Below are 18485 nucleotides of genomic sequence, written 5' to 3'. Positions count from 1 at the left end.
TACTGGTTGGGAGGGAAATCACTTTTTCTTTGGCATTTTCATTAACAGTACCACCTGACTGCAGTTTAAAAAGCAGCATCAGGAAAAATAGCCTCTTTCACTGTCCTTCCTAGATAGATTCATCTGACCTGTCTGTAAATAATGGAATTTCTATTTAAGCCCCAGCTTGTGATTCATTTTGTTTGCCCAGTAATGGTATGCCAGATGACAAATATTAATGGATTGTGGATTTTTTCCATGAAGGTGACTAACAAGTAAGAGGATGGTGTTAAAACCCAAGGCATCATTCAGAGAAACCCAAGACTTGTGGGGCTACTTTCCTGGGAGAAGCAGTGTTTAATAGCAACAGCTTGAAACTTCTTCCCTTTTTTTCTCTTAGTAGAGACAAGGTCTCGCTATGTTGCCCAGGATGGTCAAGAGCCGTCTTCTCTTTTTTTTCAGGAGCCCCACTGACATTCAGCTTAAATGGAAAGGTCTAACAAGTTTTGACAGGAATTATCTCCTTCCTCTTTTTTTTTTTTTTTTTAAATAAAATGCTGATAAGACAGGTGCAGCCTCATGCCTGTAGTACCAGGACTTTGGGAGCTCAAGGTGGGAGGACTGCCTGAGCTCAGGAGTTCAAGACCAGCCTGGGCACCATGACAAAACCCTGTCTCTACTAAAAATACAAAAAATTAGCTGGGCATGGTGGCAGTGCCCGTGGTCCCAGATACTCAGGAGAATCAGGTGAAGGCTGCAGTGAGCCAAGATTGCGGCACTGCATGGCAGCCTGGGTGACAGAGCGAGACTTCATCTCACCAAAAAAAAAAAAAAAAAAAAAAAAGCTGATTCTTAAGAGAGGAACACATTTTACCTGGGTTTTGGAAAAAATACATGCAGCCCAGCTAGGCATAGTGACTCATACCTACAATCCCAACACTCTGGGAGGTGGGACAGGAGGATCAGTTGAGCCCAGGATAGCAGCCTGGACAACACATCGAAACTGCATCTCTGGCTTGGAGTGGTGACTCATGACTAAATCCCAGTACTTTGGGAGGCCGAGGTGGGCAGATTGCTTAGCTTGAGGTCAGGAGTTCGAGACCAGCCCTGCCAACATGGTGAAACCCTTACCTCTACTAAAATTAGAAAAATCAGCTGGGTGTGGTGGTGGGCACCTGTAGTCCCAGCTACTTGGGAGGCTGAGGCAGGAGAATTGCTTGAACCCGGGAGGCAGAGGTTGCTGTGAGCCAAGATTGTGCCACTGCACTCCAGCCTGGGTGACAAAGTAAGACTGACTCTGTTTTAAAAACAAAACAAAAACAGCATCTCTACAAAAGAAAAAAAAAAACAGAAAAAAATTAACTAGGTGTGGTGGTTCATGCCTGTAGGCCCCATTACTTAGGAGGCTGAGGCAGGAGGATCACTGGAGCCCAGAAGTTTGAATTTACAATGAGCTTTTTTTTTTTTTTGTTTTTTTGAGATGGGGTCTTGCTCTGTTGTCCAAGCTAGAGTGCAGTGGTGTGATCTTGGCTCACTGCATCCTCTGCCTCCTGGGTTCAAGTGATTCTCCTGCCTCAGTCTCCTGAGTGGCTGGTACTACAGGCACCTACCACCATGACTTGCTAATTTTTGTACTTTTCGTTGAGCTGGGGTTTTTCCATGTTGGTCAAGCTGGCCTTGAACTTCTGACCTCAGTTGACCCATCCCTGCCTAGGCCTCTGAAACTGCTGGGATTATAGGCTTGAGCAATGGTGGCTGGCCTACAATGAACTTTGATTGCACCATTGCACTCTAGCCTGGGCCACATGGTGAGACCCAGTCTCTAGGAAAAGAAAGGAAACATGCATACAAATATATTTAATCTGTTCTGTGTTAGTAACAAGAAGGTGAAAATGCCTTCCAAACTCATCAAAGGAGAACTTAAAAGACATAAAAATAATATTTCATTAAACAGTTCATTGAAAAGTTCAAGATACATAAAATTTTAAGACTTTATTAAACGGAATCATATTGCTAAATAAAAGAAAATGTGTAATGTACATAAAATATGGGAATGTGAATTTATTCTTTGCATTTTAATAGCAAGAAATTGCAAACAATCTGAAGTCCATCAGTAAGTAAGTCTCTAGTTAAATTATGGTAGATCCATACAATAACATACTATGAAGCTGTTCAAAGAAAACAAAGAAAGCTCTTCATATGGACATGTGGAAAGAGCTCCAAGATCAATTTTTTCATGAAAAAAGAAAATCAAGGTCCAGAACAATGTCTATAGTATGTTAACATTAATTTGTTTTAAGGTGAGAGAGAGACACTATATATAATTATATATATTTATGTTTGCTTGCATATACATAAAAATAGTTGGAAAGACACACAAGAAGCTAATAAAGTACTAATTTGGCAGGATTTGGGAACTGAGCAGATGGGGAATTAAGGTGAGGACGCAACTAATCATGTATCTCTTTCTATATTGTTTGAATTCTGAACTTGTGAAAGTATTGCCTATTCACACATAAAAAAATAAAATAAAACAAAGAGTTCCACCAAATGGGCATCCCTCTCTCAACCATTCACTGTGACAGCAGAGTACAAGTCATGCCTGAGTCTGGGAGGTATGTGGTTGGGAATCTATCACTGGCTTTTGTGAACAAGGCAGGTCATGAACATATAAAGCATGTTTCCCTGTCTGCTGAAGTAAAATCCATGAAGAACTTCTCCAATAATTCCTAACTAAAACTCTCATGTGTTAGGAAGAAGTTCTGAACTAGAGCTCAGTCAAAAATCTCCTTGGTTTGCAAGCTACAGCTGTAGAGCTCAAGCTTCAGCACCCCCTAAGAGCTTGTCAGAAATGCAGAATTTCAGGCCTCAATCCAGGCCTTCTGAAATCACAGTCTGCATTTTAACAAGACACCCAACAGATTCTTACCCACATTAGAGTTTCAGAAGCACTGAGCTATGGTGCACTTTCAATTAAGGTTTTTACTACGTAAGAGTTGCATTTTGAGCAAAAACCACATTATCAGATTTAGTATGTGGGTAAAGGTTAGTTTTATCAAATACAAGCAGGCCTTCTCCCTCTTATGTAGTGAAAACCTTAACTGAAATACCAGCAGGCCTTCTCCTGTAGTTTGGCACCACTTAAGTAACTACTGTCAATATTTGCAACTTTACAACCGCTATGGAGAACAGTTTGGAGGTTCCTCAAAAAAAACTAAAAATAGAGACCTTACAATCCAGCAACCCCACTGCCGGGTATATTCCCCCAAATAAAGGAAATCAGTATATAAGAGGTCTCTGCACTCCCATGTTTACTGCAGCACTATGCACAATAGGCAAGAGGTCAGGAGTTGGAGACCAGCCTGGCCAACATGGTGAAACCTCATCTCTACTAAAAATACAAAAATTAGTTGGGCGTGGTGGTGAGCGCCTGTAATCCCAGCTGCTTGGGAGGCTGAGGCATGAGAATCGCTTTAACCTGGGAGGTAGAGGTTGCAGTGAGCCGAGACCGTGCCATTCTACTCCAGCCCGGGTGACAAGAGTGAGACTCAGTTAAAAAACGAAAAGGAATTCACATTCGAACAAGATTCTCAGGTTATTTCTGTTTACATTAAAGTCTGAGAAACAATGAATATAGAAGGGATGCTCAAATTTAGTCCTGCAACTGAAACCAAAACCCTAAGCTCTTTTTTTTGAGACAGTCTTGCTTTGTCACCCAGGCTAGAGTGTAGTGGCACAATCGGCTCACTGCAACCTCTGCCTTCCGGGTTCAAGGGATTCTTCTGCCTCAGCCTCCCAAGGGGCTGGGTCTATAGGCATGCACCACCACGCCTGGTATATTTTAGTAGAGACAGGGTTTCACCACATTAGCCAGACTGATCTTGAGCTCCTGACCTCGTGATCTTCCCGCCTTGGCCTCCCAAAGTGTTGGGATTAGAGGCGTGAGCCACTGCTCCCGGCCACACTTTTTAACCTATCATGCTGCATTTTTAAAATAGGAAAGAGTGAGTAATGGCTCTCCACTGGAGTGCAAAGAACAGCCCTACAATGGCCAACATTATTGTCACTCCTTGTCAATGGCCTGGATAACGACATAAGAGATGCTTATTAACCTGCAGGTAGCACAAAAGAGGAGGCTGATGAGGCAAGAAGGAGCAGAGTCAAACCATCCTGACTGGCTGGATGCCATGCTGGACACTTAATGAGGTAAGCACATAACAAGTTTTACATTTAGGTTAAAAATTTCAATAATGAAGGTATAAGATATGTGTGGTGGTTTGCTTGGCAGTAAAACATATGGAAACATTCTATGAATAGATCCAAAAGTGTGCCATGAATTTAATATAATGGCATTTCAAATCAATAGAAAAAAATGAGTAACTCAATAATGTTGAAGTAACAAGGCAGCTAGCTGGAAAAAAACTAATTTGAACCCCTACCTCACATCTTATCTTAAAATAAATTCTAGATGCATAAAAGATTTAAGCGCACACACCAACACACACACACACACACACACACACACACACACACACACACAAATCCATGTAAGTACTAACAGAAAATATGGGTATTTTTTAAACAGCCTCAAGTGGACAAGGCCTTTATAAGTATGAATAAAATTCAAACCAATGAAGTCCAGAGGCCATTTTTTAAAAGATTGTGACATTTTATTAAAGAAAAAATTCTGCAAAGTAAACACCAGCATAAACAGAACTTGAAGACAAATGACAAAATGGGAGTGGGGGGGGGAAATTTGTGACTCATATCCAAGACATAGGGATATTTTCAAAAATCCCTAAAAATCAAGATGAAAAAAGCCCAACAAGCCAAGGGAAACGTGGGCAACACTGAGTTTGGAGGGACTACAGAGGCTGGGTGCTGTCCTCCAATAGCAGAAGGCTACTCTTGTGGGAGTGAAAAAACTGAGTGATTCATTGCTACAAATGATTGAATCAGGACTCATGGTAGAAATTCCCATGAGTTAAGTTTTAGCTGAACATACAGAACTTACTAATAATTTGGGCCGTCCATACAATGGAATGAGCCTGCTTTAACAAGTGCTGAATTGTTGATCAGTGGAAGCACTCAGGCCAAGGCTAAATGAGGGACAACTTGTATAATGTTTTTGGAAGGCATGAGATGGGAAACTAAACTGCATGATTATTGAGGGTGCTTAAAACCCTAAAATTATGCAATTCTATTTAAAGACTATGTCCACTCTGGAAAAAGGAGAATAAATCAAAAAACGATGGGCTCTCACAGCTCTGTAATGACTGGAAGCCATGGTGCTTACCACTCCTAGATTTTTATTCTAAGGATGGTGCTCTCTGGAGTGGGGATGGAAGAGGATATGAAGGTTTTGTTAAAACATAACTCCTACACTCAGGAGTATTTTGGTTTGTTTTGGTTTTTGTCATGTGTGTGTGTGGTAGTGGAATTGGGCAGTCCTATTTCACATTCCTCTCCTGGGCTCCCCAGGCACTAAAAGCAAAAGCACAATTTTGAAAGAGAGTGAATTAGGAGTGGAGGGTTGAGTGTGAGGTCTCAGTAGCATAGCTGTATAACCTGTGGGACATACTTACATCTCTACGTCATTTACAACAGTCCAATTATGAGCTAAAAATCACAGACAAATCAATAGTTCAGGAATTCAACTGACAGGTGGACAGTGTTCCAGAAGCTAGTCTGGAAGGCACCTAGGCAGAATCTGAAACCATGTTAAGAGGAGCGCAGGAGGCCGGTGCAGTGGCTCACGCCTGTAATCCCAGCACTTTGGGAGGCCAAGGTGGGTGGATCATTTGAGGTCAGGAGTTCAAGATCAGCCTGGCCAACATGGTGAAATCCTGTCTCTACTAAAAATACAAAAATTAGCCAGGTGCAGTGGCAGATGCCTATAATCCCAGCTACTTGGGAGGCTGAGGCAGGAGAATTGCTTGAACTCAGGAGATGGAAGTTGCACTGAGCTGAGATCACCTCACTGCACTCCAGCCTGGGTGACAGAACAAGGCTCTGTCAAAAAAAAAAAAAAAAAAAAAAAGAGCACAGGAGAGGAGGCTAGCAGGGAGGAGGCTGGTCTCAGGCAGCCATGGTGCATGCTGAACCCATGTATGGTGTGTCTGGGCAGCGGCACTGACATGTTTTCCGTGCAGAAATTCCCTCTGTAATACTAGTAATTTATCAACTAAAGTTAAAATGAAGAACTTTCATTTACTTTGAGTTCTAAAGCTTAAACCAAAGCAATTCTAGTTGGAGAAAGCTGAGAGCTAACAAAACCCATAAAGATTCTGAAGGGAGCACCTTACCTATCTCAGAGCTCCTGAAGTTGGCAACCATGAGTCTTTAGCATGGCTTCTAATTTATCTTCAAAATCGAGGGCTTCCTTTCTTTTTGATATGGACATGCCACTAAGTACTTTTTAGCCATGACTGGGAAACACTTTTAGTTCAAAATATAATAACAAAATGAGTGGTAAGAAGAAATGATATATATATTTTTTGAGATGGAGTCTATATCTGTCATCCAGGCTGGAATGCAGTGGCATGATCTCAGCTCACTGCAACCTCCACATCCTGGGTTCAAGCCATCCTCCTGCCTCAGCCTCCCCAGTAGCTGCACCACCACACCCTGCTAATTTTTGAGTAGAGATGGGGTTTCACCACGATGGCCAGGCTGGTCTTGAACTCCTGACCTCAGGTGATCCACGTGCCTCAGTCTCCCAAAGTGCTGAGATTATAAGAGTAAGCCACTGCGCTCAGCCAAAATAAGATATCTTTGAGGTAAGAGAGCAATAAATAAGAGAAGAAATAAGAAACCCAAAGAGGAGATAAGAAGGATTATCTCAGGCACAATTATCTAAGATTCAAGACAGAATAGAATTGAGCAAATGCTGGGGAGTGAAGGGAATCCCCCAAGACGGTGAGAAAAAGAGGAAGATGACACCATGACTGAGATTCTACACAGGCCATCAGGGGGCACCATTGGTCAGAACAACTCCCTGGCGCCAGGGTATAGGGAGCCCTACCTAACTGGACTTCCAGGTGTATAGCCTGCTCCCAAATTGGGAACACGTATTAAACTATAAGCCATTAGAAATGCTTTTACAGCAGATTAACAGAGGAAAAAAAATACATCAAAAACAAACACACACACCCATCTGTCCCTATATTTGTGTATCCAAATCCGAAATGGCAATGATAGGTAGTGTGTCATTTGGATTCCAGAAGTAGGGAGAGCCAGAGAAATCGGAAGAAATTTCATCACTTAGCTGGGCATGATGGCACGTGCCTGTAGTACCAGCTACTAGGGAGGCTAAGGGACAAGAATCATCTGAACCCAGGAGGCACAGGTTGTAGTAAGCCACGATCGCACCACTGTACTCCAGCTTGGGTGACAGAGCAAGATTCCATCTCAAAAAAAAGAAAGAAAAAAAAAAAAACAAATTTCATCACTGAGTCTGCTGCTTTTGAAACTCAGAAAGCCTCAGGACAGTCAATGGCAACAACACACAGTGGGACAGTGGACTTCAGACACGGGAATGGGGAAGAATTACGCTAATGGGGATTTCAGGGAGGGCAGAGAGGAACCTGGAACAATGACAATGTGATAAATGCCTCAGGAATAGGCATTTTATGCCTATGTTAAAGCTTTGTTCTCATATCTTTATGAAATTAGAATAAACATGGCATGTGTATCACAGGCATTCTGAATAAGGAAGTCAATGTATCACACTTAGCTGGGACAGGTATCCTTCTGGCTTGCTAATCCAGTTTCTTTCCATTCCATAGTTTTATAAATAATTAAATGTGTGAGGAGAAAAAAGGAAGAGAGTATTATTTTAAGGTACATTTAACAAAAAGGTCTAGTGGGCGCGGTGGCTCACACCTGTAATCCCAGCACTTTGGGAGGCTGAGGTAGGAGGATCGCTTGAGGCCAGAAGTTCCAGACCAATCTGAACAAAATATGTGGACACAATCTCTATAAAAAACTGAAAAGTTAGCTGGGTGTAGTGGTGTGTGCCTATAGTCCTAGCTACTCTGGAGGACAGCTTGAACCCAGGAATCGGAGGCTGCGATAGCACCACCCTGGCCTTGGCATGTTCTTCAGACTCAGACCTGCAGGCAGACAAAAATCTTTCAATGACATCTCTTGACCTACATTACCTTATAAATCATGGACACTATCAGCTGTTCCAATGACCTGCATGGAAGTTGGCAAGATCCTTTGCCCCAAGCATCAGCGCACAGCGATGCCTCCAGCAGCCACTAGTGAAGCCAATGAGCAGAACATAGGGAAGAAACTCAACTCCTCCATCTGGCAGCATATAGCCAGCCAGACCTAGTGCTCTATTTCACAAAGCTAGCTATCTATAAAGGTGAGATGAATAAATACAACAAATAAACCCTGAAAAGCAGGGTAATAATGGCCATACAAAAGACAGGTGACATGGGTTAGAGTAGTAGCAGGAGGCAATAAAGAGCCAGGGACAGATTCAAGAAATTTTCTGGAGTCGGAATGTACAGAACTTGCTGATAGATTGCAGATGCAGAGCATGAAAAAAAGTAAAGGTGACTCCTGGGTTTTTGGCTTGAGCAACAGGGTGGAAGGCAGTGCCATTTACAGTCAGCCCTCTGTACCCACAGGTTCCATATCCGTGGATCAAAAATATTTAGGAAAAAAGCCAGGTGCCATGGCTCACTTCTGTAATCCCAGCATTTTGGGAGGCCAAAGCAGGCAGATCACTTGAGTTCAGGAGTTCAACACCAGCCTGGCCAACATGGTGAAACCCTATCTCTACTAAAAAATACAAAATAGCTGGGCGTGGTAGCGCGTGCCTGTATTCCCAGCTACATGGGAGACTAAGGCATGAAAATCGCTTAAACCTCGGAGGTGGAGGTTGCAGTGAGCCGAGATCCCACCACTGCACTACAGCTTGGGCAAGAGAGCGAAACTCCATCTCAAAAAATATGCATACACACACACACACACACACACACACACACACACACACACATATATGGAAAAAAAGGCTTGTTGTATCTGTACTGAACATGTTTTTTCTTTTCTTCTTTATTCCCTAAATAATACACAGTATTAACAACAATTTACATAGCATTTACATTGTATTAAGTATATAAGTATACAAGAGATTAAAGTATGGGGGAGGATGTGTCCAGGTTATATGCAAATACAGTGTCATATATAAGGAACTTACGTATCCATGGATTTTGGTATCTTTTATTAGTCCATTTTCACACTGCTATAAAGATACTACACGAGACCTGGTAATTTATAAAGGGTTTTAATTGACTCACAGCTCCACAAGGTAGAGAGGCCTCAGGAAACTTACAATCATGGCGAAGGCGAAGGGGAAGCAAGCATGGACTTTCTCACATGGTGGCAGGAGAGGTGTGTGAGAGCACAGGAAAAACTACCATTTATAAAACCATCAGATCTTGTGAGAATTCACTCACTATCACAAGAACAACATGGGGGAAACCAGTCCCATAATCCAATCACTTCCCACCAGGTTGCTCCCTTAACATCTGGGGATTACAATTCAAGATGAGATTTGAGTGGGGACACAAAGCTAACCTATATCAGTATCCCTTGCGGAGGGCTGCTCATGGAACCAATGCCCCACAGATACTGAGGGATAAGTGTATTTAGATGAATAAAGTTTGGAAGAGGAACAGATTTCTTTTTTTAGTGAGAAAGGGATAAAATTAAGAGATCTTTTTTGGCAATGCTAAGTTTGAGATATCTATTAGATATTTAGGTGGGGCTATCCAGTAGACAGTGAGTATACAAATTTAGAGATCAGAGAAAAGATCAAACTGGAGATGTCAATTTTAGACACACATAAACCTAATTAGAAGAAAATATAGGGTAATTTCTTTTTTTTTTTTAATAGAGATGGAGTCTCACTATGTTGCCCATGAGCCACCACACCTGGCCCGGAAAAGATTTCTTAAGTAAGACATCAAAAAGCACAAATCTTTATAAACAGAAAAACCAAAGGAAATGTCTAAATTAAAACAAAAAATTTCTGCTGAACAGACACCATGAACAAAGTTAGCAGGTAGATGAGGGACAGAACAAGACATCTGCAACACTTGTAACTGCCTTAGGATTAATAGCTTGAATATATAAGAAACTGTACTGGAAAAATGATATGACTAGGTCATTCATAAAAGGAAAATCCGAAGACTACTCAGTATATACAGAAATCTAGGCATACTCATTAGTAATCAGAGAAATGTGAGTTAAAACAAGATATTAATAACGTGAATCCTGGCAAATTCACAAAAATTTTAAAGTCAAACACTAAGGACTGCAATTAGTAGTGGAAATACAAATTAAGCAATCATGCATTACTTAGTGAAATTAAATATGATTATGCTCTGTGACCCAACAATTATACTGGTTGGTATTTAGCCAGAGAAATCTTGTACAAGTTCATAAGAAGACATATATGAGAATTTTCTTACTAATTTATTCAGTTTTATTTTATTTTTGAGACAGTCTCACTCTATTGCCCAGGCTGGAGTGCAGTGGTGGCACAATCAAGGCTCACTACAGCCTCAACCTCCTGGGCTCCAGCGATCCTCCCACGTCAGTCACTCAAGTAGCTGTTAGCTGAGACTACAGGCACATGCCACCATGCTCAGCTAAGTTTTTACTTTCTGGGAGAGATGGGGTTTTTGTCACATCGCCCAGGTTGGTCTTGAACTCCTGGACTCAAGCGATCCTTCTGCCTCAGCCTCCCAAAGTACAGGGATTACAGGTGTGAGCCACCACACCAGCAGAGCACTGTTTGTGGTACAGGGAGAACAAATGAGGTGTCTGGCACTAGGGGAACAGATAAGCATCACATAAACAACACCAACAGAACTTAAAAACATTGTTTTAAATGAAGAAAGAATCAGAAAGAGAATTATCATGTAATACTATTTAAATAAACTTATTTTAAAAACACCATATAAGGATACATATATATCCAAGGATACATATTATACACAACAGATAAGATGCTAATGGGAGTGGGATGGGAATGGGAGAAGAGACACAAAATGACAATAACAGAAAACAATAAAAACACCAGGGACCCTTGCAATGTCAATATAATGGTATTGTAAAAATAACCAATTTTTATTTGAAAGAAAAAGTTACAGATTTATAGGGACAGAAGGAAGTTTCCTTATGTTTCAACTCTCCTTTCCAAACTGGCTGGCATTTGATTCATTTGACTTACCAGGTAAGGAAGGAAGCTAGTGGGGAGGGAGGGAGGAGGCCAGCATGTATAAGTGTGGCCTACTATATTGTACCTTGCACCACTTTGACCATGGCATTTGTAATACTGCTGAAATTATACATATACACAGCTATCTTATCACCCTGAAAGTTATATTCTTTAAGGCAGGACTGTATCATATTCATCCTCATGAACCCAAAACCCAACCCAGGGGATGGTCCAAATAATACATTCAATAAATGCTGATTGGCTGCCTGGTTGGTAGACTGGATGGAAAATAAATCAAAATTAGAATCCAACTGAATTGTTTTCACCTCAGGTGTACCTGTAGGTCTTGACTATTATAATGCAGCCAATCGAATGTTTAAAAAATTATCATCATAAATGGGTAGATGTCCTCCTAACATCATTTATTGTAGTATAAAAATGCACAGCCTTTTGGATGACAGACACATGGACAAACATCACAAAATTCAAGTTGACTCTACCACTGCAGAGAGAAGTGAGACACTACTGCAAAATCAGAAGTATGAATGATAAAGTTAACTTGAGGTGGAGGGAAGAATTAAAGATGCAGCACAAGCCAGGTAATCCCTATTGCCGGGCAGTGTTGGGTGCCTCACACCTCTGAAACTACTGATTCCACAAGATGTGCATAATACACAAAAATCCTTCTTAATGACCAAGCTCAGTGGCTGACACCATTATCCCAACACTTTGGGAGGCTGAGAAGGGTGGATTGCTTGAGGCTAGGAGTTCAAGACCAGCCTGGGCAATACAGTTAGGCCCTGTCTCTATTTTAAAAAAAATAATAATACTTAAAAAAAAATCTTATTACTTTTTTTTTTTGAAATGGAGTTTTGCTCTGTCACCCAGCCTGGAGTGTGCAGTGGCATGATCTCAGCTCACTGTAACCTCCACCTCCTGGGTTTCAAGTGATTCTCCTGCCTCAACCTCCCAAGTAGCTAGGATTATAGGCACATACCAACCACAGCTGGCTAATTTTTGTATTTTTGGTAGAGATGGGATTTCACCATGTTGGTCAGGCTGGTTTCAAACTCCTGACCTCAGGTGATCTGCCCACCTTGGCCTCCCAAAGTGCTGGGCTTACAGGTGTAAGCCACCAGACCTAGTCCCTTCTTATTAATTTTAATCAATTCTTAAATTGACCATACTACAGTATAATTTAAATACAATACACACATTTAAATGAAAAGTTTGATGAGTACCCATGAAACCACCATCACTGCCAAGACACAGATCATTCCCATCAACCCAAAAGATCCCTCATATCTCTGCAGCCACAGTGCCCCTTTACCTTGGCTCCAGGCAACCACTACTCCACCTTTTGTCAAGATATCTCACTCACTCATTTTTTTTTTTCTTTTGAGATAAGTCCCACTCTGTTGCCCAGGCTGGATTGCAATGATGCAATCTTGGCTCCCAGCAACCTCCGCTTTCCAAGTTTGAGTGATTCTCCTGCCTCAACCTCTACAGGCGTGCGCACTACGCCTGGCTAATTTTTGTATTTTTAGTAGAGACGAGGTTTCCCCATGTTGGCCAGGCTGGTCTCAAACACCTGAGAGGACAGAACTCCTCAAACACAGAGAAGAAGCTTTCTTACACCTCTTCAACATCTCTCATGACTGCCCTGCCACAGACAGCAAGTGGTGAGTGAGGAGGACCACGCGATTCTCTGCTGAGGGGAGAGTCAGGTGATCCACCTGCCTCAGCTTCCCAAAGTGCTGGGACTACAGGCATGAGCCGCCATGTCCAGCCCTTATTCACTTGTTAAATTTTTGAAAAATTAACTCTATATTTGGAAATTTTTCAAACATATGCACAGCAGAACAGTAGAATGAGGCTAGTTTATCCAACACCCAGCTTCAACAATGTTTAATGCATAACCAATCCTGTGTCAGCGATTCTCCCACCTACTCCCTTGCCTGGGTTATTCTGAAGCAAATCACAGACAGCATTTCTTTTCGTATGTAACTATTTAATGTATATGTCTCTTTAAAGGATATTCTTTTTAAATGTATCCACGATTTTCACACTTAGCAAATTTTTAAAATTTAATTACTTATTGTCAATATTCAATATAAAATAAATTTCTTCTTGTCTTTTGTTTTATAAAATAAATTTCTTAATGCCATTAATACCGTCAAATAATCAGTGTCCACATTTCCCAGATTGCCTTACATTTTCTTCATTTTGTCTGAATCAATCATATATGACTATTGGTTCATTCATCTTTTCAATCTCTTTTTATCTATAGGGGCTTTTTTCTCACCTTTCCCCTTATGATTTATTTGTTGAAAAAACTGGTCTGTTTATCCTATAATGCTGTTTAGAATTTGCGGATTCTATTCCCAAAAAGCCATTTACAATGTTTCTCCACCCCTCGTATTTCCTATAAATACGTAGTAAGATCTAGACGTTTTATGTAACTCGGGATGTACTTCAGCAGCAAGGCTGCTTTATAGGTAGTAGCGCATACACATACATACCAGGAGATACATATACTGTCCCATATTCCTTTTTCTGTCTCACTTTTTAAAAAAAATACCATCTTTTTTTTTTTGAGACGGAGTTTCGCTCGTTACCCAGGCTGGAGTGCAATGGCGCGATCTCGGCTCACCGCAACCTCCGCCTCCTGGGTTCAAGCAATTCTCCTGCCTCAGCCTCCCGAGTAGCTGGGATTACTGGCGCGCGCCACCATGCCCAGCTAATTTTTTGTATTTTTAGTAGAGACGGGGTTTCACCATGTTGACCAGGATGGTCTCAATCGCCTGACCTCGTGATCCACCCACCTAGGCCTCCCAAAGTGCTGGGATTACAGGCTTGAGCCACCGCACCCGGCCGAAAAATACCATCTTTTTCCTCAACTAACTAAAAATAAAAGCACTTACTGTATAATATTAGGATCATTTAATCTAGAAAAGTGTCACAGGATATCAATCGCCATTTTTGGTCTACAGTGTTCCTACAAAGAGACAAGTAGTCCTTGAGTTGCTGTCTGAAATATATCACGGTTCTGCCCACCATCCTATGCCTGTCACTTACTTTAAGTTATACACTGAACGTACCCCGATGCACTCGTCTTTTTGTGCATGTTCTAGTCCCCAATTACACAGAGAAGCCTTCTTACTACACCTCTTCAACATTACCCATAAGCGTCTTGCACACAGACAGCACGTGTTGAGTGAGGAGGACCAGGAGGTTCTCTGCTCTCCACTGAGGGAAGGCCCTTGATGCAGTCAGGCCCATGGGTTCTTCTCCACTCTCCTCCTCAGCCAGGATCCTTCCCACTTTCCCAACAGGAAAACAGAGGCACAGAGAAAAAACAGGAACAGTGAAGCAGGGGAAGGTTGCACTGAGAACTCAAAATTCACTGAGGGTTCAGAAAACCTGTTGACTTAAGTATGTTTTTACTTTAATGACTCCTCCTTCCCTTCCGGGAGACATGTGAGTCTAAACACTGAGTCTTTGAGAGAAGGGACTAGACACATTATGTAGACAGGAACCAGAGGGCCTGGTCAAGTGATCTTCCTGTTCTCCTTGTCAGGACAAGTTCCTGCTTGAGAGCTAAATAATTACTAAGAGAACAAGAATCAGTTAAAGAGAAAGAATCTGTGATAGGCTTGGGATGGGAAAGAAAAGAAAGTCATTTGCATCCTAAACTCACTGCAGGCCTGTAAAGAGGAGGCATGCAGGAAGTTAGAGTCATCCACAGAGAAGGCCTCCTCTTCTCACTTTGATGAAACGCTCCTCCACCTGCAGCAGTATTCCACTAATAGCAGCGACAAGACCTTGCTGCCAGTCACCTCCCACTCTTCTCTCTGCTTGGCTGGCTCTTTACCACCTCCAGAAATAAAAGCTAGAATATGATACTTATTATGCTAATAATCATTCCCTGGTAAACATAAGTTCCAGAAGCACAAGCCTCTGCTTACAGACAGCATAACTGCCAATGCAAAAGGACACCACTTCTCCCTCATCCCCGCCCCCACCCAGGACAAGTGCAGATTAAATTAAGAATTCTCAAAATTCCCAATGGTGTCAAAAGCATTTAAAGTTGCTGGGTCAAAGATTCATTTTTGCAGCAGACAACCACAAAGGATTTCAGTGTTACATACAGTGGAAATGATTGCAAGAAATTCTAAATATGGACAGACTAGTAATTTAAATTTTTTCTAATGGCTAACACTTTTTTTTTTCCAGTTCAATAGCTGATTCTAAGTCAGGCTCCAATTAAGGAAAACAAGACCCAGTTTTCTGGTTCTACTGGGATTTACTCGTTCGGGGATTACCTGCCAGTTGTGAACCTGGTTGTGACTAACACAAGCGTGTTTCAGAACAAAGAAACACCCTGATTACCGGAAGTCAAGGGCAAAGTAAAGCTCCAAACAAGGAACTGTGACTTTCTGTCTGGTGTGTTCTCCAGCAGGCCACTGCCTCTGTCTCTAACCAGAGATTACTGTATACAACTATGAAACCACTGGTGATAGAAATCAGAAAATAGAGCACGAGAGCAAAATCCCACTAGTAATGTCGAACACTAACACATAAAGTGGACTACTGAAGCAAATACCTGAAAAATAAGTATGAAAGTTGCCCAGATGTTTTTTGAGGCAGAGTCTTGCTCTGTCACTCAGGCTGCAGTGCAGTGGTATAATCTCAGCTCATTTGCAACTTTCGCTCCTTGGGTTCAAGCAATTCTCCTGCCTCAGCCTCCCGAGTACCGAGGATTACAGGCATGCACCACCATGCATGACTAATTTTTGTATTTTTAGTAAAGACGAGGTTTCACCATGTTGGCCAGGCTAGTCTCGAACTTCTGACCTCAAGTGATCTGCCCGCCCTGGCCTCCCAAAGCGCTGGGATTATAGGCATGAGCCACCACGCCTGGCCTGCCTAGATAGTTTAAACAGGACTAATTATCTTCAGTTACTTGAATACCTAATGTATCCCAGTTTTCTACTTTGTTTTACCTACAAAGGCATAGTCAGACACTGGTTAGAGTAAGACTAGAGGCAAAAGACACCCATGGTAACTCTGTTTGAATCTGTAACGTATATTTTCATACACTTTGAGTTATGTAACGTGACTTCGCTGTCTGACCCTGGAAAATCACTCTGCATCCAGAGCATCTTCAAAATAGAGGATGAAATAAAATTAATTCTAAGATCCTTTTGGTTTATTTGGTTTATATTTTCTTTACTATGGGATCAAATCCCATTAAACATCAAGCTAGTGGCTCAAAATATTTCAAATACTAGAACTTGATTGCAGCAAATCATGCTAAAAACAGAAATTTAATTGCAATAAGATTTAATGTATGCATTAATTACATGATACAGTATTTTTTTATTTCCATAGGTTTTTGGGGAACAGGTGATGCTTGGTTATATCAACAAGGTCTTTAGCGGTGATTTCTGAGATTTTGGTGTACCTATCACCCGAGTAGTATATATACTGTACCCAAATTGTAGTCTTTTATCCGTCACCCACCTCCCATCCCTTCCCCCGTCAATGAGGAGTAATATTTTGAAAGGAATCTTTTCTTTTGAGCAGGTCTCAAGAGTGGGCTTAGAATATTCAGTAAATCATGCTCTAAACAGACGTGCTGTCATCCAGGCTTTTTTATTCCATTTATAGAGCACAGGCAGAGTAGATTGAGCATAATTTTTAAGGGCTCTAGGATTCTTAGAATGGTCAATGAACATTGGCTTCAACTTAAAGTCACCAGCTGCATTCACCACTAACAAGAGAGTCAGCCTGTCCTTTGAAGTTTCGAAGCCAGACACTGACTTCTCCTCTCTAGCTATAAAAGTCCTAGATGGGACCTTCTTCCAATAGAATACTGTTTCATCTCCATTGAAAATCTGTTGTTTAGTGTAGCCACCTTCGTTCCATCATCTAGCTACCACAGCTAGATCTTCTGGATAACTTGCTACGGCTTCTGCATCAGCACTTGCTACTTCACCTTGCATTTTTATGTTGCTTTTTTCCTTTAAAACTCATGAACCAATCTCTGCTAGCTTCAAACTTCGAAAAGTATTTTTCAAAGTTTTTTCTCTTCAAACACTGCAGCCTTCTCTGAGCCTTCATAAAATTGAAGACAGTCAGGATCTTGCACTGAATCAAGCTTTGGCTTCAGGGAATGTCATGGTTGGTTTGATCTTCTATTCAGATCACTGAAACTTTCTCCACATCAGCAATAAGGCTGTTTTGCTTTCTTAGCATTCCGGCATTCACAGGAGTAGCACTTTTAATTTCCTTCAGGAACTTCTCTTTTACATTCACAACTTGGTTAACTGCTGCAAGAGGCCTGGCTTTTGGCTTGTCTTGGCCAAAAGGCTTGTCTTCCTTCCTTACCAAGCTTAATCATTCCTAGCTTTTGATTTAAAGCGAGACACATGTAACTCTTCCTTTCACTTGAACATTTAAAAGACATTATAGGATTATTAATTGGTCCAATTTCAATATTGTATCTCATGAAGTAGGGGAGACCTGAGGAGATGAAGAAAGATGTGGGAACGGCCGATCAGTAAAGGAATCAGAGCACACGCCAACATTATCAGTTAAGTTTACCGTCTCATATGGATACGGTTCATGGCACCCCAAGCAATCACAATAGCAGCATCAAAGATCACTGATCACTGTAACCAATAAGATAATTAAAAATTTTGAAATACCGCACGAATTACAAAATATGACACAGAGATACAAAGCGAGCACAGGCTGTTGGAAAAGTGGTGCCGACAGACTTACTTGATGTAGCGTTGCCACAAATCTTCAATCTGTAAAAAATGCAGCATCTGTGAAGCACAATAAAACGAGAAGGTAGGGCCTATACACAGTGGGAAGCAGAGAGAGGTGTGCATGGGTCCTATGGAAGCACAGGGCTGAGGCGAGGGGGACTTCATGAAGACGTCCCCTGAACTGGGCTCTGAAAGATAAGTAAGTTAGGAGAATAAAAGTAAGGCGTTCCAGCAGACAGAGCTGGAAAATAAAAAAGCATTCACAGACATAGTTTTCACAGTTATAGTAGATTAAATACCTATTAGTATTTAATAGAGGTGTTTTTTTTTTTTTGACAGAGTCTCGCTCTGTTGCCCAGGCAATGGCACGGTCTTGGCTCATTACAACCTCCAACTCCCAGGTTCAAGCAATTCTCCTGCCTCATCCTTCTGAGTAGCTGGGATTACAGTCATGTGCCACCACGCCTGGCTGATTTTTGTATTTT

At 41.5% G+C, this 18485-nt stretch overlaps 1 protein-coding gene and 1 long non-coding RNA gene across 3 annotated transcripts in view; both read right to left on the bottom strand.

Annotated features, from left to right (window-relative positions):
* Window positions 1–18485, bottom strand: part of PACS1 (phosphofurin acidic cluster sorting protein 1) — a 177042-nt gene that overhangs the window by 111484 nt on the left and 47073 nt on the right. The window lies entirely within an intron of this gene.
* LOC118145536 (uncharacterized) lies at window positions 16551–18122 on the bottom strand. The gene is made up of 2 exons (XR_004730747.3): window positions 18011–18122; window positions 16551–17749 (listed from the first exon to the last, which is right to left on the bottom strand). It is a non-coding gene; the product is annotated as an uncharacterized LOC118145536 (long non-coding RNA).

Source organism: Callithrix jacchus, chromosome 10 (genome assembly GCF_049354715.1).
Source record: "Callithrix jacchus isolate 240 chromosome 10, calJac240_pri, whole genome shotgun sequence".
NCBI lineage: Eukaryota > Metazoa > Chordata > Mammalia > Primates > Cebidae > Callithrix > Callithrix jacchus.
The sequence above is the reverse complement of the archived record's forward strand: the minus strand, read 5'-3'. Positions and strand labels throughout refer to the sequence as shown.